Source organism: Hyla sarda, chromosome 2 (genome assembly GCF_029499605.1).
Source record: "Hyla sarda isolate aHylSar1 chromosome 2, aHylSar1.hap1, whole genome shotgun sequence".
Classification (NCBI taxonomy): domain Eukaryota; kingdom Metazoa; phylum Chordata; class Amphibia; order Anura; family Hylidae; genus Hyla; species Hyla sarda.
This window is the reverse complement of record NC_079190.1, coordinates 166,528,443-166,555,180: the sequence shown is the minus strand read 5'-3', so window position 1 is coordinate 166,555,180 and position 26,738 is coordinate 166,528,443.

The following is a 26,738-nucleotide window of genomic DNA, read 5'->3' as shown; positions in this document are numbered from 1 at the left end:
AATCACAGCTCTGCGGGAAATATGAATATGTGTACATATACGTGAGTGCAGGGGACCATAGAAGAGCAGCCGGCGCATCTATACATTATACAAGAGGATCGCAAGGGACCCCTGCGATCTGTCAATTAGTACAGGTAACTACTACTCCCATCATGGAAGAGTGTGTTCCATGCTGGGAGTAGTAGTACTACCTAAAAAATGTAAAACAAAAAAAAGTGAAAAACACGCACACACTACATTTTCATTATTGTCGGCTACATTTTTAGTGCTTTACCCGCTCACATAAATTGATCCCTGTTTAAAAATGAATAAACATTTCATAATAAAAAAGATACATTTCGTTAGATACAATTTTTTCCATCACCACTGTATCTTTTTTATTATGATTTTTTTATGATACCCTGCGAAATTTTAATAAAAAAGGTATCTCCATTATTTATTAGGATCGCTAAAGTCCAAAAAAAGAATAAAAAGATTTACCGAATGTACCCGAATACCGAATGTATCCGAAAAAAACAACACGAATACCCGAATACCTAATGTATCCGAAAAATCTAAACCGAAAATATTGCCGAACCGAAATTTTTTTCCAAAACGAAAAAACGAAACGAAATTAAACGAAAATTTTTCTAGTGCACAAGTCTATTTGGCACATAAAATGTCACGTGCACTTTTCTGTGCGACTTTTCTGTTGTTTACAAGTTTAAGGCAAATTGTGCAAACTCACTTTCTTAGGGCATTTTAATTTTTAAACTTGCAGAGGTAAACTGTGAATGTCACACAAAATGTTGCATACCCCTCAAAAAAGTTGCAAACCTAAACCAAGTCCGGCCTGTCGTGGAGACCACTTTTAAAAGTTTGCACAAAAATTCCCAACTGTGACTTTTTGTGTAGAAAAGTCCCAGAACAGAGGATAAATCATACAAAATGATATCCTAAAGTTATTTATTGTTTTTTCTGACGTGCGCCAATTTTATAAAGGACGTGTGACTTTTTTTTTTTACAAATTTTGCACATGGAAGGAAAAAAACTAAGCAAAAAAAAAATTACTAAAAAAATTATTTACCAGAGACAACCTTTATAAATCTCCTCTACAGACCCAAGATGAAGCACCAATTCATTAGTATACCCAGAGCCAGATCAACCAAGTGGGCTAAATGGGCTACATTCCATGGGCCTCTATTGTTGCAAGATCAAATTATCTTTTTTTTTTTTGTTTGTTTGTTTGTTTTTAAACATTTGCCAATTCAAGGGGGTTCCTCTCCATGCGAGTCTGGGTGGAAGGTAAAGTCATTTGTGCTAAAAAGGGTGCATAATGGCTGTTCATAATGCAGATTCTTCCTAATCTGCATTATGCTTGCTAGATCTGAATTCAGTGTATCTGATTTAAACATGACCCAAAATGTTGCAAATGTCTCTGGGGCTGCATTGTCGAAAGTGACAAAAAACCTCACCTTACCACCTTTATCATCTTTGACCCGTGGTTCTTTATTGTCAGATTTCTGGGCCTGATAGTAAGGCTGGGTTCACATATATCAGGCATCCGGCATAGGTGAACTCAGCCTATATCTCGACGCAACTAATGTCACAACTGATGACAAGTTGTTATCAGTTGTGTAGCATCTGGCGTCCTTTTTTTGTGAACAGGGGAATGCAGCTTGTTGCGTTCTCCTGTCCGCTGTCCAGAAACAAAAGACTTGTTATCAGTTGTGGCATCAGTTGCGTTGAGTTCTAGACTGAGTTTCCCTATGCCTTCTGCCAGACATATGCAACCATCTGGCGTCAAAATTGAGATGCCTGATGATTGTGAACTGTCCCATTCAAATGAATGGGATCAGTTGTAACATCAGTTTCCCACCGGTGCACGCTGGAGGGAAACTATGCCGGACGTCTGTTATATGTACACCCAGCCTAAGCTTATCTGAGTATACGAATGAGAACCTGAATCCTAAATCTCTCTTTGCATAAGTCTGTTTCATGTTTGAAATCTCTTCTCAGGAGGAAATATTTGCCTTTTGGAATGCCTTTCTTTAGGGAAAGAGGGTGGGGAATATCTCATTTGAGTAACCTCTTTCCCGCTGTTGTTTCCTGCCATTGTTTCTTGCATTTGATATGAATGAAAAAAAAAAATGTATATACATATATATATATATATATATATATATATATATATTTAGACAGAATGTGTTGTTTTAACATTATTTTACTGATGATAAAGCTATATATCTATGTAGATTTATATCATGGTTAAACCATCATTTAAAGCACACTAAACTCTTAGTAACATTTGATCTAAGAACCTGAGTAAAATTTCATATCTATATCTCTGCTAAATTCACTGCAGAAAACTGCACCCCAGTGTATTGTTGTGAATATTCAAAGGACACAGGAGCCAATGAATTAGGTGTGTCTTTACAGCCTAAACACCGGATACCAAAGGAAACATCTTAACAATGCTAATTAGGCCTCAGCGATTGTTAAGGACAAAGAGAATACTCTAAATGATTCCACTACTTAAATGGTGCACAAGATCTATGATCTTCCTTTGTTTACTGTATTTTACCATTGATCAGTTTTAAGCAAAAGAAAGAGAAACACAGTCATTCAGTCCTAATCTCTTATTGCACAGTTTGAGGCTTCTATATTGTTGTCCTTGCCAGAGTTGCCTGCCTTTTTTTAGTTTTTGATTGTAAAATACCTCCGACTACAAACAATTTTCCATAAATCAATATTTCAAGTAAAGTTTACCAATTTGGAGCACATCTTATTAGAGAAAAATGGCCCTTCACTAGTCACTCACTCTGAATTGTCTCATAATTTATAGACATGTGGTAGAGAATTTTACCAGTAGATTACAATTGTTGTCCAGAAAAAGGATAGACAATTGCCTTCAGATGACCCCAAAGATAAAAGTCTAAGAGGTCAGATCAGGAGACCTTGGGGGCCTTTCAACTTGCCCACAACAACTAATCCACTTTCTAGGAAACTGTTCATTTAGGAATGATCGGACTTGAAACCCATAATTTCATGGTGCACCCATTGTGCTGGAAAAACTCAGGGAACGTGCCAGCTTCAGTGCATAAAAGGGAAACACATCATCATGTAGCAATTTCGCATATCCAGTGGCCTTGAGGTTTCCATTGATGAAGAATGGCCCCGCTATCTTTGTTCCCTGTATACCACACCATACCATCAATTTTTGTGTTCCAAGAGTCTTTGGAGGGATCTATCAAATGTGGGTTAGTGTCAGACCAATAGCGGTGGTTTTGTGTGTTAACCTCATCACTGAACAAAATCTTCTGCGTAAACTGAGGGTCCTGTTCCAATTTTTGTTTTACCCATTCTGCAGCACCTAAAACTACAGATACTGGAAGCTTGTGCTAGCATTTCTCCTGCGGTGTTGCTATCAGTGTGTGAAGAGTGGGAGAAGAGGGTTGCATTGACACAACACAATGGGCAGCACATTGATCACATTTTATAAGTGGTCAGAAACTTGTAAATAACTCATGAAAGAATAAAGTTAAGTTAAAACCAAACACATCATTGTTTTTCTTGTGAAATTCCCAATAAGTTTGATGTGTCACATGACCCTCTTCCTATTGAAAAAACAAAAGTTGGATTGAAAATGGGCGACTTCAAAATGGCCGCCATGGTCACCACCCTTCTTGAAAAGCTTCCCCCCTCACATATACTAATGTGCCACAAACAGGAAGTTAATATCACCAACCATACCCATTTTTTTAAGGTGTATCCATATAAACGGCCCACCCTGTACCTTCTCGCTATAAAATGTATGCATTTATATAGCGGGAATACACTGAACACCTGATTTACTAAGTTTGTTGGGTTTTTATTAATGTGGAATTTTATTTTTTTAACTTTCATAATTCCACAATATTTACTATGGGGATTCACAGTTCAGGAAAGTTCAGTTAAGCTGTTTCTTGAAGAAAATTTTCAGCCATTTATTCACAGGATTTTGTGTAAATTTTTAAGTAAATGGGTTGGGTTGTGAGGACACGACTATTTTTTGTCCACCAGATTTGTAGATTAACTTTGGCACAGACAGAATTTGTTGCACACTGTGTCACATTTTGGTGCACAATCCCACAAAAGCAGGTTAACTTTACAATAGTATATCACGGCCATTGTGTTTTATTTTTAAAGAGCATGTTATTAAGCAGAAGGAGTTTGGTAGTTCTGGTATATAGTTTTGCCAAAACAGATTCAGTATAACTTGTACACTAGAAATGCTAACTGAATGATAAGAAGTCTAAATCAAGTCAATATTTCATTTGTCCACCATTTGCCTTCAAAACAGTATCAATTCTTGTAGGTACACCTTTACAAAGTCATGGATTTTTTAGGATTATATTCAGGTGTACAATTAACCAATTATACCAAGCAGGTGTTAAAAATTATCATTTTCATATTTAGGTTGAAACACAATCATTTACTGAAACAGAAGCAGCTGTGTAGGAGTCGTAACACTGGGAAATGAACAAACTGTAAACTAAACTCTGCTACAAAGGTTAGGTTGTAGAAGACACAGGTTATGTCACATGTCATATACCAGGGAAAGACTGAGCACATCAACTAAGCACATCTATCATGAAGGTATCTATTAGTCTAAGATTTCAAAGCAGGATGGGGCTTCAGGTATGCTGTTCAAGCTCTTTTGATGCACAAATAAGCACAAATAAGCATGCAAAGTTGAGGACAGGAGAAAAAGTGGTCGACCAAGGAAATCCCCCTATGCGACAGATCCACAACCACTAAGACGGTCCCTGTCTGACTATGTGCTGGGAGCATCCTGTCAAAATAACAGAAGACTTAAACAGGCAGCTGAACAGTTGTGGTCACACAAGGTATCTGAATGGCTAAAGAGACAGACCCATGGATAGGTCAGGGTGTAACCATAGCAACACAAGCTAAGCCAGAACCTAAAAAAAACAAACCTTCAGACCAAAACTGGGAAGAGTCATTACAGTGTCTCGGCAGGAAACAGTAAAGCATAGTGGCCGTTCCTTGCACGTTTAGGGATGAATTGCAGAAAATAGATTTTGGGATTTTGTTAGGATTAATGGTGTCCTTAAAGGAGTACTCCACTGGAAAACATTGTCTTTTAAATCAACTGGTGCCAGAAAGTTAAACAGATTTGTATATTACTTCTATTAAAAAATTCAAATCCTTCCAGTACTTACCAGCTGCAATGTAATACACAGGAAATTCTTTTCTATTTGAATTTCCATTCTGCCTGACTACAAGTGCTCTCTGCTGACACCTCTGTCCATGTCAGGAACTGTCCAGAGCAGGAGCAAATCCCCATAACAAACCTATCCTTCTCTGGACAGTTCTTGACATAGACAGAGGTGTCAGCAGAGAGCATGTGTGGTCAGGCAGAAAGGAAATTAAAAAAGAAAATTACTTCCTGTGTATTATACTGCAGCTGATAAGTACTGGAAGGATTGGGATTTTTTTTTATAGAAGTAATTTGCAAATCTGTTTAACTCTCTGGCACCAGTTGATTTAAAAGAAAAAGTTTTCCAGTGGAGTACCCCTTCAATTCTGAGAAATAAAGGCAGATACTTATCCATCATACAATATCATTAGGAAAGCATCTATTGGCTCCAAAAGTATTCTGCAGTAGGACAATGGCCCCAAACATATAGCAAATATCATTAAATACTATCTCACTGTAAAGAAAAACAAGAAGACCTGAAAGTGGTGGTATGGCCCTAATGACAACTTCAACAAGTCTTTCTGGAATTACATGAATAGACAGAACAGGCCATCTGAGCAAGCCTAAGTGTGTGCACTGGCAGCCATTTTTCCATAGACTTTAACCCTTTAACGGCCACAGACGTAAATGTACATCCTGGTGCGGAGGTACTTAGCACACCAGGACATAAATTTACGTCCTGTGTATGACCGCGAGCATCAGAGCGGTGTCCATGCCATACACTGCAGGTCCCGGCTTCTATCAGCAGCCGGGGACCTGCCGGTAATGGCCAACATCTGCAATCGCGCGGATGTCTGCCACTAACCCTCTGATGCCGTGACCAATAGTGTTGCTCGCGAATATTCGCAATGCGAATTTTATTCGCGAATATAGCACTATATAGTCGTAAATTACGAATATTCGTTTTTTTTTGTTTTTTTCACAGTACACATCACAGTGATCATCCCTCTCTGCTTCCAGCTTGTGCTGTATAAAGAAGGCTCTAATACTACTGAGTGAGACTGGCCTGCAAATTTTCACATATGCAAAAATATGCATGTGCGAATTTTCGCATATGCAAATTTTTGCTTATGCAAATTTTTGTATATGTTAATTTTCGCATATGCGAATTTTTGCATATGCGAAAATGAAACGAGAATATTACGAATATGCGAATTTAGCGAATATATGACGAATATTCGTCCACATATTCGCGAATATTCGCAAATTCGAATATGGCCTATGCCGCTCAACACTAATGACCAATACAGATCACAGCATCTGCAGCAATGCACATGTTAAAATAGATGATCGCCGGCAGCTCTGCCGTGGGGATCCGATCATCTGTATTGGCGGCTGGAGGTCCCCTCACCGGCCTGCGGGCGTCTCCAGGAGATAGCCGATAATACTGATCAGTGCTATGTCCTATGCATAGCACTGAACAGTATTAGCAATCAAAGGCAAGAAGTAAGAAAGGAATCGCACTCAGCATCTAACGTGTCCCAGGGTATTCAGATGTTTATTTCATGTAAAACAGCAAGAAACAGGAGCATTTCCATGAAGCGGGGAGTGAGAGCAGCCACTCTGGAGACACAGGGGCACACAGGTGGGTGGCAAAAAAATTGCTATTGATAGTCCCCTATCGGGACATAAAAAGTGTAAAAAAAAGGGGAAAAATGTAAAAATAAAAAGTAAAAAAAAGTGAAAAATCCCCTTCCCCAATAAAAATGAAAATTGCCCCATTTCCCATTTTACCTCCCAAAAGCATAATTTTTTTAATAAACATATTTGGCATCACCGCGCGTGCAAATGTCCGAACTATCAAAATATAATGTTAATTATCCCGCACGGTGAACAGTGTAAACGTAAAAGTAAAAAAAAGTACCAAAATGCAGCTTTTTTGTCACATTTTATTCCAATTTTTTTTTTTTTTAGAAAAAGTGCTCCAAAAGCTTTATATATGCAAATGGGGTATCATACAGATGATGGCGCAACAAAGGAGCCCTCATACTGCCCCATAGCTATAGGTGGTCAAAATAGGGCGATTTTATATTAGCGATTTTGTACAAAAAGTTTGAGATTTTCTTAAGCAGTACAAAAATAGAATAGTATCTAGCCATGAGTATCATTTTCATCGTATTGACCCAAAGAATAAAGAACACATGTCATTTTTACCATAAAGTGTACAGTGTGAAAACGAAACCCTCCAAAATGTGCAAAATTGTGGTTTTCATTTAAATTTCCTCCCTAAAAAATACTTTGGTTTCGCCGTACATTTTTGGGTAAAATGAGAGGTTTCATTGCAAAGTCAGATTGGCCATGCAAAAAACAAGCCCTTACATGGGTCTGTAGATGGAAATATAATTTTAAAAGGCGAGAAGGAAAAAACAAAAACGCTAAAATAATATTGGTCTGGTCCTTAAGGTCAAAATGGGCTTGGTCCTTAAAGGGGTACTCCCCTGAAAAACATGTTTTTTAATCAACTGGTGCCAGAAAGTTAAACAGATTTGTAAATTACTTCTATTAAAAATTCTTAATTCTTCCTGTACTTATCAGCTGTTGTATGCTCCACAGGAAGTTCTTTTCTTTTTGAATTTCCTTTCTGTCTGACCACTGTGCTCTCTGCTGACACCTCTGTCCATTTTAGGAACTGTCTGGAGAAGGAGAGGTTTGTTATGGGGATTTGCTCCTACTCTGGACAGTTCCTAAAATGGACAGAGGTGTCAGCAGAGAGCACTGTGGTCAGACAGAAAGGAAATTCAAAAAGAAAATAACTTCCTGTGGAGCATACAAGAGCTGATAAGTACAGGAAGGATTAAGATTTTTTAATAGAAGTAATTTACAAATCTATTTACCCTTCTGGCACCAGTTGATTAAAAAAAAAAAGTTTTCCATGGGAGTACCCCTTTAAGGGGTTAATAGAACACATTATCAGATTAAAAATACAGCCTTTTTGTACCTAATTTATGACCATATGTTTCTTTCAATTTTACAATGTGTCAGCCCAGCCTAATAATTGGCTTTAAACATAGGTACAATATATGTATGTAATGAAAGTATTGATCTAAAGTGGTTGTTACCTGTTATATTTTGTTTGTATTTATTTTACATACATTGCCAATAATATATACAGTGATACTTCAAATTACAATGACCTCAGGTTACAATGGGGGAGATTTATCAAAACCTGTGCAGAGGAAAAGATGCCCAGTTGCCCATAGCAACCAATCAGATCGCTACTTTCATTTTGCAGAGGCCTCGTTAGAAATGAAAGAAGCGATCCGATTGGTTGCTATGGGCAACTGGGCAAATTTTCCCCTGCACAGATTTTGATAAGTCTCCCCCAATATTTTCAACATGCACTAAATTGCAAAGGATTCCACGATACCAGGAGAAGGTGGCTCCATTTTGTATCTCTAGTGCATTATGTTTACTGTGCAGGACCCTGAAGAAGCTCCTGCTCTCTATGTTTAATGATATTTTTAACTTCTAGCAGCTATTTCAGGCTTTTATATGTAAGAATTGCTTGCATTAGTTTTTTTTTTTTGTTACTTTCTTTAATCCTAATTTTTTCTTATTTTGGATGACATTGTAAAGACTTTGGAACCAATTACTGCTTTTCCATAGAGCTTTGGTCTCAAGATACAATGATTTCAACATACAATGTTCATTCCGGAACCAATTAATATTGTAACTTGATGGACCACTGTAAATAATCATGTATGCATATACGTATATAGACATATATTTATTATGACAGCCCACATTATCCAGTGTCAGGATAAATGCTTTGCATTGAATGAGCTTGAGTTCAGTGGAGCTGACTGATCAATTTAGATCTAATTAACAATCTAGATACTTTGTTTTATTCTAGTCACAGCGCTGTAACTTACGTTTTGTGTGACTTTGAGGAGATATGAAGAAACAGCAAACATCTTAGTGATGCTATCTGTATTAACTGAGCTGAAGAAAAGGTCAGCAGCTCTATCACACATTTCAGGTTTTAAACTGTTTCACAATTTTCACTAGTTTTGTATCAAGTTTTAGACAGAAAATACTATTTTATGACAGGTGACCTTATCCTCATCAACAAAAGATCTGCTCTTGAGCTATATATCAAAAGAAAATATGCTCTTTATAATTCGGCCATATTCTTGTGGATAGAGAATACTAGTATTCATTAAATGTCAACAGTTGACTTTACTTTGGGGATTGCTTAGAGCTTTAAAGGAGCTGAAAAATGCACAGAAGTATGATTAATTTTAATTTCATTTTTCCCCAGTCTTTTTACCCAGTCTTCTTAGCAAAATTATTTCAGTTAGCAGCAATGGATGGTTTTTGCGCATGAGCTGCCTTCTTAAGATCTTGAGAAGAAATGTGTAGAGGTTCTTGTTTATGCCTTGTACTTACCTGTTTTAGATGATTAGACAGGCATTGGTTTTCAACCATATTAATTTCTGATTCCACATGGAATTATTGTCTTATATTGCCTTAATTTCCAATGAATCCTCTGACTTTACAGAATGAGGGGGTAAAGTCTCATCACTGCAGTTTATCTAATCAGGCTGCTGGTCCTGGAGTTTACACAGGTGAACTGATTAAACTGATAAGGGGTTGTGGTCAGTTCACTTTGTGTGCAGTTTCAATGCATTTTCTTGAATTTTTAGATAAAAATTGTTATGAGGAGGAAAAGATTGTACAATTAATCACAATTTAGGAACATAAAAAGTCTACAGGCTTTTTATTGCATTTTTGATGCATTTTTACCACATTTTGGCTTTGTTTTTGGCTGTAATTCTTCAATTATTATGAAGCATATGCATTATATGTTATATGATAATATATAATATATATATATATATATATATATATATATATATATATATATATATAATATGATTTCATATATATTATATGACATTTTGTGCAATCAGCAGTAAAACATTGCTAATTTGCCACAATTTGGGGAATAATCACATCAAAATGTAGACAATACATAGCAAACATGCAACATGTGAACACAGCTTCAGGGAAGGTATGATACCAGAGAGATAGCAGCAGCAGTATAAAGATAGAGCTGGGGGGAGTGGTTTGAAGGCAACCAAGAGCAATTTCATGCATGATGATTAGAGATGAGCGAACTTACAGTAAATTTGATGCGTCACGAACTTCTCGGCTCGGCAGTTGATGTCTTTTCCTGCATAAATTAGTTCAGCTTTCAGGTGCTCCGGTGGGCTGGAAAAGGTGGATACCTTTTCCAGCCCACCGGAGCACCTGAAGGCTGAACTAATTTACACAGGATAAGTCATCAACTGCCGAGCCGAGAAGTTCGTGACGCATCGAATTTACTGTAAGTTCGCTCATCTCTAATGATGATGATGTCATCCTGTAGTTTACAAAAAATCAGATGACCCAGGAAAGACCACCTCCTGTGACACATTAAGCACAGTAATTTTCTGATAGTCACAGTGGCAATCACATGACATAGCTCCATTTATGAAGCATATGGTTACAGTTGTGTTGAACAGAAACAGATTGTGCTATAGGATTAAAGGGATACTCCGGTGCTTACACATCTTATCCCCTATACAAAGGATAGGGGATAAGATGCCTGATCGCTGGAATCCCGCAGCTGGAGACGCCCGGGATCATGCACGCGGCACCCCGTTTGTAATCAGTCCCTGGAGCGTGTTCGCTCCGGGACTGATTACCGGCGACCGCAGGATCGGCGGCGTGTGACATCACACCCCCGCCCCCGTGTGACGTCACGCTCCGCCCCTCAATGCAAGCCTACGGGAGGGGGCGTGACAGCTATCACGTCCCCTCCCGTAGGCTTGCAGTGAGGGGCGGAGCGTGACGTCACACGGGGGCGGCGGCGTGACGTCACACGCCGCCGACCTTGCGGTCGACCGTAATCAGGACAGGTCTGATTACAAACGGGGTGCCGCGTGCATGATCCCGGGCATCCCCAGCTGCGGGACTCCCGCGATCCTTTGGATAGGGGATAAGATGTGTAAGCATCGGAGTACCCCTTTAATACTAGAAATAATTGTAATATAGATTCTGAGGGCAATCCTTTGTTACAACTTTGTTATATCTTGGAAACCTTGGACTAGTAACAGATACCCAGGGGCCTGGTAGCATTAATCCTTGCACTATCACATCCTCTTTAGTGCCACAGCTGGACCGATAGGGTATTATTGTGACAGTCACAATTATCAAAAGTGTAATTTGCCAATAAAAATGATTGTTGAAATTAGGGATTAGCAATACCAGGTTGTTACATGATAAGACACTTGGGATGATATGACACTTGGGATTGGAGCTAGCGAGTTCTCACCTGCTTTTTTTGTTTCTAGAATATTGGTTTTAATGTCCTATGTGTTATTTACTAAAAAGTGGCTTCTATCAGGTCGCCCTACCGTGAAGGAACAATTGGCAAAGTGCTCTAGAAATTATTGTCTATCTAGACTGCATTCCCATCACCACAATAGAACTTTGGAACTCTAAAAAAGTGACCATTAGGTCTTTATTCAAGTCAGCTAGAGGAACTAGAAAAGCTAAAAAAAAATTAAAAATTTAAAAACATAGCCCATTTTGACCAGTGGAAAACTTTTATTTTTTTTTAAATCAACTGGTGTCAGAAAGTTAAACAGATTTGTAAATTACTTCTATTAAAAAATCTTAATACTTCCAGTACTTATTAGCTGCTGAATACTACAAAGGAAATTATTTTCTTTTTGGACAACAGAGCTCTCTGCTGACATCACGAGCACAGTGCTCTCTGCTGACATCTCTGTACATTTTAGGAACTGTCCAGAGCAGCATATGTTTGCTATGAGGATTTTCTCCTGCTCTGGACAGTTCTTAAAATGGACAGATGACAGCAGAGAGCTCTGTGTCCCCAAAAGAAAATAACTTCCTCTGTAGTATTCAGCAGCTAATAAGTACTGGAAGGATTAAAAAATGTTAATAGAAGTATTTTACAAATCTGTTTAACTTTCTAGCACCAGTTGATAAAAAAAAAGAGTACCCCTTTAAGGACACAGCAATTTTTTGCAGATCTGACCACCTTCACTTTATACATTAATAACTTTGAGTTTCTTTTACTTATGAATTTGATTCAGAGAATGTTTTTCATGACATTTTATACTTTAAGATAATGGTAAATTTTTGTCAATAATTGCATCATTTCTTGGTATAAAATTCAGAAATGTAATTTTTAAATTGGAAAATTTAGCATTTTTCTAACTTTGCAGCTCTCTGCTTGTAAGCGAAATAGACATTCCAAATAAATGATATATTGATTCACATATACAATATGTCTACTTTATATATATATCGTAAATTTGACATGTTTTTACTTTTGGGAGACATTAGAGGGCTTCAAATTTTAGCAGCAATTTTCCACTTTTCATGAAAAATTCAAAATCTGAAATTTTCAGGGGCCAGTTCAGTTTGAAGTGGATTTGAGGGGTCTTTCTGTGAGAAATACCTCATGAATGACCCCATTATAGAAACTTCACTCCTCAAATTACTTAAAAGGACAATCAGAAAGTTTAACCTTTTAGGTGTTTCACAGAAATAGCGTCAAAGTGGAGGAGAAAACTAAAAAATCTTTTTTTTTTTTTTTTTTGCAGTAACATGTTCTTGCAGATCCTTATTATTTTATTTTTATTTTCATTTTTACAAGGGATAAAAGGAGAAAAAGCCCACCAAAATTAGTAACCCAATTTCTCACGAGTAAGGAAATACCTCATTTGTGGATATAAAGTGCTCTTTGGGTGCACTACAGAGCTCGGAAGGGAAGAAGCAACACTATTTAGGAAACTACAAACCTCAAGGAATGAGTACAGTGAGCCTTAACACCCCACGGTGTTTGACACATTTTCATCAAAGTTGGACTTTTTCTCCCTTTACTTTTTGTGAAAATTAAAAATAAAGGAAAAACCCAGCTTGCAAGTGTAAAAAAAAAAAAGAATGTTTTTAAACGAACTTGCTGGTGTGGCCCCAATTTTTTTCATTTTCAGAACTGGTAAAAGGAGAAAAAGCCCCCCAGAGGGGTGGGCAATTTCTCCCAAGCATGGAAATACCCCAAATGTGGCCCTAAACTGTGGCCATGAAATACAACAGGGCTCTGAAGTGATAGAGCTCCATGCCCATTTGATGCCTAAATTAGTTATTTGCATAAGGCGGCTGAGGCTATGTTCATACTGTGGAATGTCTCCATGGAAAATTTCCTTGCGGACATTTCACCGACATCTGAGCGCTGGCAGAACATGCTGGCGCTATGAGTGCTCAGAAGTGCGCTGTCGCATAGACGGCAGGCAATGCATTTCTGTGTGGACTCCGCAGAAAGAATAGACATGTCTGCGCTAACTGCGGACTTCCGAATTGGGATTTCTTCTACAGAAATTCTGCCATGTGCACAGGAAAGCATCAGGGTGCAAAAGTTTGTTTGAACCGCCATCAAATTGACAAAGTCCACACTGAAAAAAAACAAAAAACGGAATGTCCATTTCAGTGAGGACTGTGGGGTCAAATTGGATTCCTGGGTGGCCAACAAACCCAGAAATCAGTGGCTCATAAAAGTCCGGACTGGAGTCCAGACGGAGTCACCTATATGGGGGGACAGGGTCAATAGTATGGGGGACCTCTACTGGCATTGCCCTGTGGCACCGCCTTCTGGGGCTGATCATCACTGGATAAGGATGGGGGAAGAAAAAGACATGTGGGGTCTTTCTCCTCTCCCTCATTGGTGGTCTCGGTGTTGGAGGTAAGCTCTTGGTGCATGCCTCCGACACTGAAACACCTTTGGGATATTTATATTTTATAAGGGGGGGGGGGGGTGTAAGTGTGTAAATGTAGTGTTTTCACTTTATTACAATGTGTAGTGTAGGTGTAGTGTAGTGATTTTTATGTTTATTTAGGTGCCATTTTTATTTATTTTTTGCACTTTTTTGGAGGGGCGTATGTGGTCCATGCCACCAGAAACTGTTCTGCGCTGTGTGGTTGGACTGGACCCCATGTACAGACTGCGCCCATTACTGATCAGGGAATTATTACTGATCAGCACTTTTTTGATGCAGGTTTTTTTTTTTGCACTTTTTTGTGGGTGTTTGTGGTCCGTGCCACCAGCGATTGTTTTACGCTGTGTGGCCGGACCACAAACTCCCCTCCAAAAAAGAGCAAAAAAAATTGCCTGTACCCCAAAAGTGTGTTGATCATTAATAAATCACTGATCAGCAATGGGGTACAGTCCGGCCACACAGCGCAGAACAGTCGCTGGTGACACAGACCGCATACGCTTCCCCAAAAAAATGCAAAAAAATAAAAATAAATTGTAGTTTTTCAACATATGGATAACCACAGTTTAGAGACCACTACACAGTGGTCACCAAACTGTGGTCCTCCAGATGTTGCAAAACCACACCTCCTAGCAGGCCCAGACAGCAAACGGCTGTCTCGGCATGCTGGAAGTTGTAGTTTTCCAACATAAGATGGCCACAGTTTAGAGACGACTACATAGTGACCTCCAAACTGTGGTCCTACAAATGTTGCAAAACTACATCTCCCAGCATGCCCAGACAGCCATTGGCTGTCTGAGCATGCTGGGAGTTATAGTTTTGCTATTGCTAAACATGGCTGACATGAATGACAGGAGGGTGGACATGGGTGACAGGGGGGTGGACATGGGTGATGGGGGGTGGACATGGGTGACAGGGATTGACAGGGGGGGTTGACAAGGCAGACATAGATGACAGCAGGGAGGACATGGGTGATGGGGGGTGGACATTAGTGACAGGAGAGTGGACATGGGTTACAGGGGAGGGTGGGCATGGATGACAGGAGGGTGGACAAGGTGGACATGGATGACAGGAGCATGAACATGAGTAACGGCGGTGGACATGGGTAACAGGGATGGACAGGGGGTGGACAAAGCGGACATGGATGACAGGAGGGTGGACATGGGTGACGGGGGGGGGGGGTGGACATGGATGACAGGGATGGACAGGGAGGTGGACAAGGCAGACATGAATGACAGGAGGGTGGACATGAGTGACGGGGGAGGGTGGAAAGGGTTGAGAAGGGGTAACAGAGGGGTGGAAAGGGTACTGTGGTGTCCTGGTACCGTATGGTATGCCGTACCTTGTGTGGTGGTCCCCAAAGTCAGAGTTACTCCGTTCTAGTAGCATCCTCCTGATGGGATGACCCCTAGTCGCCTCTTCCTTATTTAATTCTATGATGTTTATATGTATAAGTAATTATATATTTGATTGTCTGTATAGTGTTGCAGGACCATAGGTCACATGATTAAGGGTAATTCTAGTAAGGTATGTCGAAGGACCTTCCTAGGTCACGTGTGTGGTCACATGGTTAGACCATAATTCCTTGTAAAGTGAATGACAGATGGAATGGACCAATGAGCTCAAGGCTAGCCCCTGCCCATATAAGGGAGCTGCAGCCAATAATCGCTCTCTTGCTCCTAAGCTGCAAAGCAAGCAGCAGCATATCTTGGGTTCCAGACTAGTGGAGAGAGAGAAGTGATCCGTGCAACTTACAAAGACAAGCGTAGACCTGAAGCCTGCCAGCCTCAGCCTGAATCTAATCGTGAGTTACGATTCCCTAAATCCAGCCGAACAGCACCCTTTTCTAAGCTCAGAACTCATGAGGTCCCAACCAACTGTCAGGATCTTAATAGACTCTTGTACAAAGACTGTTCCTGTTTAATGTTACATAAAAGCTGCAGTAAAAGTTCAGACGGTTTTCTGAAAATTTCCGGTTGTGGACAATCATTTAGTATACCTCCCTATCGTTCTTGGGACGGGTGGCGATAGGACAAGTGTATACAGAGGAGCCCTCACCCTGGCGTTACGAGTGATAAGGGTTAAACAAGCACCCTTTAGTTACCGCACAGCTATACCCCATATACCCTACAACCCTAGGCTACCACAGTACAGTACCTTAAGCAAGTCGACACGGGAAATAGTTGTAGCAGGGCACAATTTTTGTCTCAGTGCACTGCAAGTAGGAGGGGGACGCTGTGTCCGCAGTGCACACGCAGGCTTCCCTTCCCCCTTGGGGCGCCATGAGTCATAGGCGCGCAGGCCAGGACGGGACATAAAAAAAAAGAAAATCCCGTGGCTGGAATATAATAATACAAAGCATTTATTTATTTTTCTATTAGCAGTAAATGGCACCATTTAAAAATATAACTGGATTAACCCTTAACCTGTTGGGGACCACTGGCATATGGATACGCCCTTGCATCCTGGTACTAAAGGACCAATGGCGTTTCTGTAGGCCCATGGGAATTTCGATCCCCGCCGCTAGCCGGACAGGGATTGGAACGGGATGCCTGCTGAAATCATGGGGGGGGGGGGGGACGATTTGCGGCTATTCTGGGCTGATTGGGTCTGAGACTGGGTCAGACACAGCCCCAATCATCCTAAAGGATAGGAGTGAGATGGCAGGGTGCCGCCTCCTCCTATCCCCTGCGATTGGCCGATGCAGCCAATCTGCGAATCGCCGGGGGGCGGGGGAACGTTCATTTCCCCCGCGCTCTTCCCTGGATGTCGGGGCAGAGCAGGGGAAGATGGCTGCGATGTGCGGGGGCCTGTGCATGCAGCGGGGACCGGCGGCGGCAGTTACCTTCATCACGGCGGGGACCAGGACCAGGGACTGGCGGCTATAACAGGAGGCTCAGGCAAGTGGAGGCGGCGGCAGGGGTTTTCCAGATACAGCTGTGAAGATTGCCGTAAGGTGATCTTCACTGCTGTATCTAGTAGTTTTGCAACATCTTGAGGGCCACAGTTTGGAGACCACTGTCCTTCCAAATGTTGCAAAACTACAACTCCCAGCATGCTTGGACAGTCTCAGCATGCTGGGAGTTGTAGTTTTGCAACATCTGGATGGACACAGTTTGGAGACCACTATACAGTGGAGTCAATTCAAAGCATGCCAAGACTGTCCAGGCATGCTGGGAGTTGTAGTTCTGCAACATCTCGCCCTTCAGATGTTGCTGAACTACAACTCCCAGCATGCCTGGGCAGCTTGGAGTTGAACTCTTGAAACATCTGGTGGGCTAAAGTTTGGAGACCACTACATAGTTGTCTTCAAACTGTTCTCCTCCAGTTATTGCATAACTACAACTCCCAACATGCCCTTGGACTGCCTGGGCATGCTGGGAGATGTTGTATTGCAATAACTGGAAGCGCACTGGTTGGGAAACATTGTCTGTTTCCTAACTCAGTGTTCCCCAACCTGTGTACCTCCTGCTGTTGCAAAACTTTCAGCATGAGGAGACCATATAGTGGCTGAATGACACAGCTTGGATGTGGCTGAAGGATGAGACCATATATATTGACTGAATGACACAGTGTGGAGGTGTTGGAAGCATGAGGAGACCATATAGTAGCTAAATAACACAGCCTGGAGCTGGCAGCAGCATGAGTAGACATTAGGGCTTCACAATCCCTAAGATTAAAATATGAATTTTAAAATTTAAATTGAAGATTTATGGTAGCCCATGACCAGGCCCAGCAGCATCAGTAAACCATATATTGGCTGAATGGCACAGCCTGAAGGTGGCTGAAGCATGAGGAGACCATATAGTATCTGAATGGCAGAGCCTGGAGATGGCTGAAGCATGAGGAGATCATACAGTGTCTGAATGGCACAGCCTGGAGTTTGTGGCAGCATGAAGAGACCATATAGTGGCTGAATGGGATAGCCTGGAGGTGGCTGAAGCATGATAAGACCATATAGTGTCTGAATGGCACAGCCTGAAGTTTGGGGCAGATGAGGAGACAATAGGGCTTCACAACCCCTAAGATTAAATGATGAATTTTGACATTTCCATTGAAGATGTATACAAAGACAAAAAAAAAGGCACACGTGCCCCGCGTGTGATATGTTATGATGATGGATAAGTGCAATGAGAGTCACACTTACCAGAAAATTTTGTGTTATGAGCACAACACCATACAGCGTAATGATCAAGGAAGGTCTGTTAGCAGCCACAATACTCCGGTCGATCCTAGCTCACCGGTCCAAACAGCAGAAGCCAAAAAAATATATTGCAAACATGGATCTTCACAGACGCATTAATAGCAACGGATTAAGTTCAAAAGGTCCTCAAGTTCATATTAGATATTTATTTCAAGCACATAAAAGCAACATGTTTCCTGCCCATAGCGGGCACTTCAACAGGCAAGTATGCATACACAAGTATCGATACTTGTATATGCACACTTGCCTGATGAAGTGCTTGCTACAGGCAGGAAACGCATTGAAGATGTATGGTACCTAGTGCTACCATAAACATATATAGGTAATGCCCTAGGCCCAGCAGCATCACTAAACCATGTAGTTGCTGAATGACACAGACTGGAGCTGGTTGAAGCATCAGTAAGCCATATATTTGAGGAATGATACAGCCTGGAGGTGGCTGAAGCATCAGTAAAACATATATTGGATGAATGGCAGAGCGTGGAAGTGGCTGAAGCATCTGCAAACCATAAATTGGATAAATGGCACAGCCTGGAGGTGTCTGAAGCATCAATAAACTATATATTGTATGAATGACACAGCTTGGAGGTGTTGGCAGCATGAGGAGACCATGTAGTGGCTGAATGACACAGTGTGGAGGTATTGGCAGCATGTGGAAACCATATAGTGGCAAAATGACACAGCGTGGAGGTGTTGGCAGCATGAAGAGACCATATAGTTGCTGAATGATACGGCTTGGAGCTGACAGCAGCATGAGTAGACACTAGGGCTTCACAATCCCTAAGATTAAAAGATGAATTTTGAAATTTAAATTGAAGATTTATGGTAGCTAGTGCTACCATAAAAAAATTTTAGGCCCGGGCCCAACAACACCAGTAAACCATATATTGGCCGAATGACACCGCCTGGAGTTGGCTGAAGCATGACTAGACCATATAGTGGCTGAATGAAACAGCCTGGAGTTGGCAGAAGCATGAGGAGACCATTGAAATTTAAGATTTTTAAATTTAAGATTTTGAAATTGAAATTGAGGATTTTGAAATGGAATTTTTAACTCCCAATTTTTAGTGTCCTGGGCCCCAGCATGTGGGTACAAAGGACCACATTTAACAAGGAGTCACATGGCAGCACAATGACAGAGCCTGGAGGTGGCATCAGTAGGAGGAGACCATATAGTGGCTGAATGGCACAGCCATGAGTTGGCTGAAGCATGAGGGGACCATATAGTGTCTGAATGGCCATCCTGGAGTTTGTGGCTGCATGAAGAGACCATATAGTGGCGGAATGGCACAGCCTGGAGTTTGGGGCAGCATGGGGAGACAATATAGTCTCTGAATGGCACAGCCTGAAGTTTGTGGCAGCATGAGGAGACCATATAGTGGCTGAATTGCACAGCCTGGAGTTGGCTGAAGCATGAGGAGACCGTATAGTGGCTGAATGAGACAGCCTGGATGTGGTTGCAGCAGCATCAGGAGTCCTGAAAGTGACCCTAATGCAGAGGAAATTCTGAAACTGGGGACCAGCACCTTAATTATGTTTTACAGTATCCATGGCAGCACAATGAGAGAGCCTGGAGGTGGCAGCATCAGCATGATGAGACCATAGAGCAGCACAATTAAAGAGCCTGGAGGTGGCAGCATCAACATGAGGAGACCGTATGGTAGCACAATGACAGTGCCTAGAGGTTGTAGCATCAGCATGATGAGACCATATGGTGGCACATTGAAAGAGCATGGAGGCGGTAGCATCAGCATGAGGAGACCCTAGAGCAGCACAATGAGAGAGCCTGGAGGTGGCAGCATCAGCATGAGGAGACCATATGGTGGCACAATAACAGAGCATGGAGATGGTAGCATTAGCATGAGGAGACCATAGAGCAGCCCAATGAAAGACACTGGAGGTGGAAGCATCAGCTGAGGAGGCCATATGGCGGCACAATGACGCCTGGAGGTGTTAGCATTAGCATGAGGAGAACATAGAGCAGCACAATGACAGAGCCTGGAGATGGTAGCATTAGCATGAGGAGACCATAGAGCAGCACAATGACAGAGCCTTGAGGTGGCAGGAGCAGCATGCCAACTGAGGATTGCCATCTGAGGAACCCACTGACTGTTGACTGGGGGTGTTGGATGTTGGGATGAAGTGGATGAACCGATCAATCATGGCTGCTGGGTTGCTGGACTAGACACGATTGCTAGCTGACAGCGGGAGCTCAGACCACTCGCTGCAACTCCAGCTGCCACACGCCCCTACTCTGCTGCGGTCCTCTGTCTGTGCTTGATGAATTTAGGCCTCTGCCACTCCACTATGCATGTCCTTGCACTACTCTGCCTGACATGCTTATTGCGTATATTAGGGGAGTACAATATACTTCACAATGCTTAAAACAGTATTTGTTTTGAACAGAAGAAGGTGTGTACTATTAGCTGTCATTTCACAGAATATAGGCCATTGACATATTAACAGGTACAAAATAGTACACTAGTTAGATGAAGGTATATGGTATAAAATTGTGAGGGCAGAAAAATGCCCCTTTATGGTAAAAACTTATGTGTTTATATATATACAGTACAGACCAAAAGTTTGGACAGACCTTCTCATTCAGACTTTTCTTTATTTTCCTGACTATGAAAATTGTAGATTCACATTGATAAAAAAGTGTGAAACAACTGAAAATATGTCCTATTCTAGGTTCTTCAAAGTAGCCACCTTTTGCTTTGATTACTGCTTTGCACACTCTTGGCATTCTCTTGTTGAGCTTCAAGAGGTAGTCACCTGAAATGGTTTTCACAGGTGTGCTGGTGTGGAGGAGAAGGTGTGATATGTGGGGGTGCTTTGCTGGTGACGCTGTTGGGGATTTATTCAAAATTGAAGGCATACTGAACTAGCATGGCTACAACAGCCTCTTGCAGGGGCATGCTATTCCATCCGGTTTGCGTTTAGTTGGACCATCATTTATTTTTCAACAGGAAAATGATCCCAAACACACCACCAGGCTGTGTAAGGGCTATTTGACCAAGAAGGAGAGTGATGGGGTGCTGCGCCAGATGACCTGCCCTCCACAGTCACCGGACCTGAACCCAGTCGAGATGGTTTGGGGTGAGATGGACCGCAGAGTGAAGGCAAACAGGGCCAACAAGTGCTAAGCATCTCTGGGAACTCCTTCAAGACTGTTGGAAGACCATTTCAGGTGACTACCTCCTGAAGCTCATTAAGAGAATGCCAAGAGTGTGCAAAGCAGTAATCAAAGAAAAAGGTGGCTAGAACTAGTGTTGCTCGCGAATATTCGCAATTCGAATTTTATTCGCGAATATCGCATATTCGCGAATTCGCGAATATTCGCGAATATAGCGCTATATATTCGTAATTACGAATATTTGTGTTTTTTTTTTTTTCTGTTTTTTTTTTTCACAGTACACATCACAGTGATCATCCCTCTCTGCTTCCAGCTTGTGTGGTGTAAAGAAGGCTCTAATACTACTGTGTGAGACCGGTGTGCGAATTTTCGCATATGCAAATTTTCACTAAAGCAAATTTTTGTATATGTAAATTTTCGCATATGTTAATTTTCGCATACGCGAATATTCGCATATGCGAAAATAAAACGAGAATATTACGAATATGCGAATATTCGCTATTATGACGAATATTCGTCCACATATTCTTGAATATTCGCGAATTCGAATATGGCCTATGCCGCTCAACACTAGCTAGAACCTAGAATATGACATATTTTCACACTTTTTTGTTATGTATATAATTCCACATGTGTTAATTCATAGTTTTGATGCCTTCAGTGTGAATCCACAATTTTAAAAGTCATGAAAATAAAGAAAACTCTGAATGAGAAGGTGTGTCCAAACTTTTGGTCTGTACTGTACATATATATATATAACCCTGCTTTTACACTAACAGGCCACTATACGTTTTAAACAGAAAACATGTACAGAGTAACATGGTTGCACCAGAAATAAGCGTAGCAATCTTTTAGTGCTTTTCCAGTTACGGCCCCTAATTAGCTTTAAAGGGGTTATCCAGCATAAGGTAATTTTAGTACGTACCTGGCACACAGTAACGGGCATGCTTAGGAAGGATCTGCGCTTGTCTTGGGCTAAATGGATATGCTGTGAGATTACCAGATCACTGTGGCTAGCTTTCTGTTAACTTTTATTTCCTGTTTTCAGTTTTCTTGTTTGCCTACAAATCCCATGATACCATTTTCCTCCTTCCCACACAATAGCCACCCCACCCATTGAAACATAAATGAGCTGCAGACCTGTGGTTTTCAATACAGGGTGCCTCCAGCTGTTGCAGATTGCTCTCTCCACCCATTGAACCAGACAGGCTCCCGGTCATCAGCTGACTAGTGAGTCAGGTCTCGACCATATTGCAAGCTGGGAAAAATTCAGAGACAGCAGTCATTTTGTATGAGTTTAAAAATAAATATTGGGATGAAAATCACATAAGAATTGTGAGAAAACCGTCACACACAGGTAAAGACACTATATTATGAACTACACTAACTTTACAGCCCCTGTAGCATAGTCAAATAAAAAAAATTCCTGGAATACCCCTTTAACCAGAAAAAAATTTGCATATATTGACATCACAGGGCTGGCTGCTGATAGGCTGCATGCCACCATGTGATTCAGGGTGATATTTCCTACCCGCATTCCCTCTTTCCCAGATTTCCTTGCCCCATGTCCTCACACGTATAGCCACCATTTTAGCCCCCCGGCCTGAACAAAATGTAGTGAATGATGCAATTCGTTACCACAAAACACGAGGAAATCAAATTTCTCATGAAATTCGGAACAAATTCGACTTTGTCAGCTTCGATTCGCCCATCTCTAATTCACATATACAATATGTCTACTTTATGTTGGCATCATAAAGTTGACACGTACTTTTTGAAGACATTAGAGAGTTTCAAAGTAGAACAGCAATTTTCCAAATTTTCAAAAAAATATTCAAAATCTGATTTTTTCTTGGACCAGTTCAGTTTAAAGTGGATTCTAGTCGTCTTTATTTAAGAAATTCAAATTGACATTCAGAAAGTTTGTTTACCCTTTAAGCGTTTCACAGGAATAGCAGTAAAGCATAGGAGAAAACTCAAAATCAGCTTTTTTACACTAACATGTTCTTGTAGCAACGTTTTTCAATTTTATAATGGGTAAAAGGAAAAAAAAAGGTCCCCCAAAATTTGTAACCCAATTTCTCTTGAGTATAGAAAAACCTCATATGTGGATGTAAAGTGATGTGTGGGATATAGAAAGAGAGACTTTTGCTGAAATGGTTTTTGGGGGGAATGTCACATTTAGGAAGCCCCCATGGTGCCAGTAGAGAAAAAAAAACACATCAATAAACATAACAAGGGGGACAGTGAGCCTTAAAGAGCAACTCTCATGATCTTGTTAAAGTTAATAATCCTCCCAGTTCACTGCCCCTATCAGGGTAAGCCACCCCCTGCCTTTATTTGTATGATTTGTTAGTTTTCTACCTTGATATTACTCTATATTTCCTGCTCAGTCACAGTCAGATTCACAGACTGGGAAGGGGCGTTACCCAGCAGGCATGACATCATCTGAAGCCATAAAGGGGAGAACTTCCTCGCTCACTTCGCTATACCCAGCCCAGAGCAGTTCATTGTGTGAGGTGAACTATGATTGGATAAGGCTGAACCCCCCCCCTCCCCTCAGCATTTCCTGATTTTGGACTTCTGCCAGGCCAGCAGGAGTCCAAAGTCTGTGCAAAAGATGAGGAAAAATGTACCCTGGACAAGTAGGGAGACACCTAGTGGCAGCTTTTTTAAACACAAACAAAACATAGAAAACTGCATTCTTTTTAAACAAAGTACATTAGAAAGATTATTTTAGTTACCCTAAGGGTACAATAGCAAACATTTGTTTTAATGAGAGTGCCCATTTAACACCCCACAGGGATATAACCCCTTAAGGACCAGGGGTGGTGCCGTAAGGTTGCCATAAGGTGATCTTCACTGCTGTATCTAGTAGTTTTGCAACATCTGGAGGGCCACAGTTTGGAGACCACTGTCCTTCCAAATGTTGCAAAACTACAACTCCCAGCATGCTTTGACAGTCTCAGCATGCTGGGAGTTGTAGTTTTGCAACATCTGGATGGACACAGTTTGGAGACCACTATACAGTGGTGTCAATTCAAAGTATGCCAAGACTGTCCAGGCATAGTGGGAGTTGTAGTTCTGCAACATCTCGCCCTTCAGATGTTGCTGAACTACAACTCCTAGCATGCCTGGGCAGCTTGGAGTGGAACTCTTGCAACATCTGGTGGGCTAAAGTTTGGAGACCACTACACAGTGGTCTCCAAACTGTTCTCCTCCAGTTATTGCATAACTACAACTCCCAACATGCCCTTGGACTGCCTGAGCATGCTGGGAGATGTTGTATTGCAACAACTGGAGCGCACTGGTTGGGAAACATTGTCTGTTTCCTAACTCAGTGTTCCCCTACCTGTGTACCTCCTGCTGTTGCAAAACTTTCAGCACGAGGAGACCATATAGTGGCTGAATGACACAGCTTGGATGTGGCTGAAGGATGAGACCATATATATTGACTGAATGACACAGTGTGGAGGTGTTGGAAGCATGAGGAGACCATATAGTAGCTAAATAACACAGCCTGGAGCTGGCAACAGCATGAGTAGACATTAGGGCTTCACAATCCCTAAGATTAAAATATGAATTTTGAAATTTAAATTGAAGATTTATGGTAGCCCATGACCAGGCCCAGCAGCATCAGTAAACCATATATTGGCTGAATGGCACAGCCTGAAGGTGGCTGAAGCATGAGGAGACCATATAGTGTCTGAATGGCACAGCCTGGAGGTGGCTGAAGCATGAGGAGACCATATAGTGTCTGAATGGCAGAGCCTGGAGGTGGCTGAAGCATGAGGAGATCATACAGTGGCTGAATGGCACAGCCTGGAGTTTGTGGCAGCATGAAGAGACCATATAGTGGCTGAATGGCACAGCCTGGAGGTGGCTGAAGCATGAGAAGACCATATAGTGTCTGAATGGCACAGCCTGAAGTTTACGGCAGATGAGGAGACAATAGGACTTCACAACCCCTAAGATTAAATGATGAATTTTGACATTTCCATTGAAGATGTATACAAAGACAAAAAAAAAAGGCACACGTGCCCCGAGTGTGATATGTTATGATGATGGATAAGTGCAATGAGAGTCACACTTACCAGAAAATTTTGTGCAGCGTATTGATCAAGGAAGGTCTGTTAGCAGCCACGATACTCCGGTCGATTCTAGCTCACCGGTCCAAACAGCAGAAGCCAAAAAATATATTGCAAACATGGATCTTCACAGAAGCATAAATAGCAATCGATTAAGTTCAAAAGGTCCTCAAGTTCATATTAGATATTTATTTCAAGCACATAAAAGCAACATGTTTCCTGCCCATAGCGAGCGCTTCAACAGGCAAGTGTGCATACACAAGTATCGATATGCACACTTGTATATGCACACCTGCCTGATGAAGTGCTCGCTACGGGCAGGAAACGCATTGAAGATGTATGGTACCTAGTGCTACCATAAACATATATAGGTAATGCCCTAGGCCCAGCAGCATCACTAAACCATGTAGTTGCTGAATGACATAGACTGGAGCTGGTTGAAGCATCAGTAAGCCATATATTTGAGGAATGGTACAGCCTGGAGGTGGCTGAAGCATCAGTAAAACATATATTGAATGAATGGCAGAGCGTGGAAGTGGCTGAAGCATCTACAAACCATAAATTGGATAAATGGCACAGCCTGGAGGTGTCTGAAGCATCAATAAACCATCTATTGTATGAATGACACAGCTTGGAGGTGTTGGCAGCATGAGGAGACCATATAGTGGCTGAATGACACAGCATGGAGGTATTGGCAGCATGTGGAAACCATATAGTGGCAAAATGACACAGCGTTGAGGTGTTGGCAGCATGAAGAGACCATATAGTTGCTTAATGACACAGCCTGGAGCTGACAGCAGCATGAGTAGACACTAGGGCTTCACAATCCCTAAGATTAAAAGATGAATTTTGAAATTTAAATTGAAGATTTATGGTAGCTAGTGCTACCATAAAAAAATGTTAGGCCCGTGCCCAACAACACCATTAAACCATATATTGGCCGAATGACACCGCCTGGAGTTGGCTGAAGCATGAAGAGACCACACAGTAGCTGAATGACACAGCCTGGAGTTGGCTGAAGCATGAGGAGACCATACAGTAGCTGAATGACACAGCCTGGAGTTGACTGTAGCATGAGGAGACTATATAGTGTCTGAATGACACAGCCTGGAGTTGGCAGAAGCATGAGGAGACCATTAAAATTTAAGATTTTTAAATAGAAATTGAGGATTTTTACATTGAAATTTTAACTCCCAAGTTTTATTGTCCCGGGCCCCGCCGTGTGGGTACAAAGGACCAAATCTAACAAGGAGTCACATGTCACATGGCAGCACAATGACAG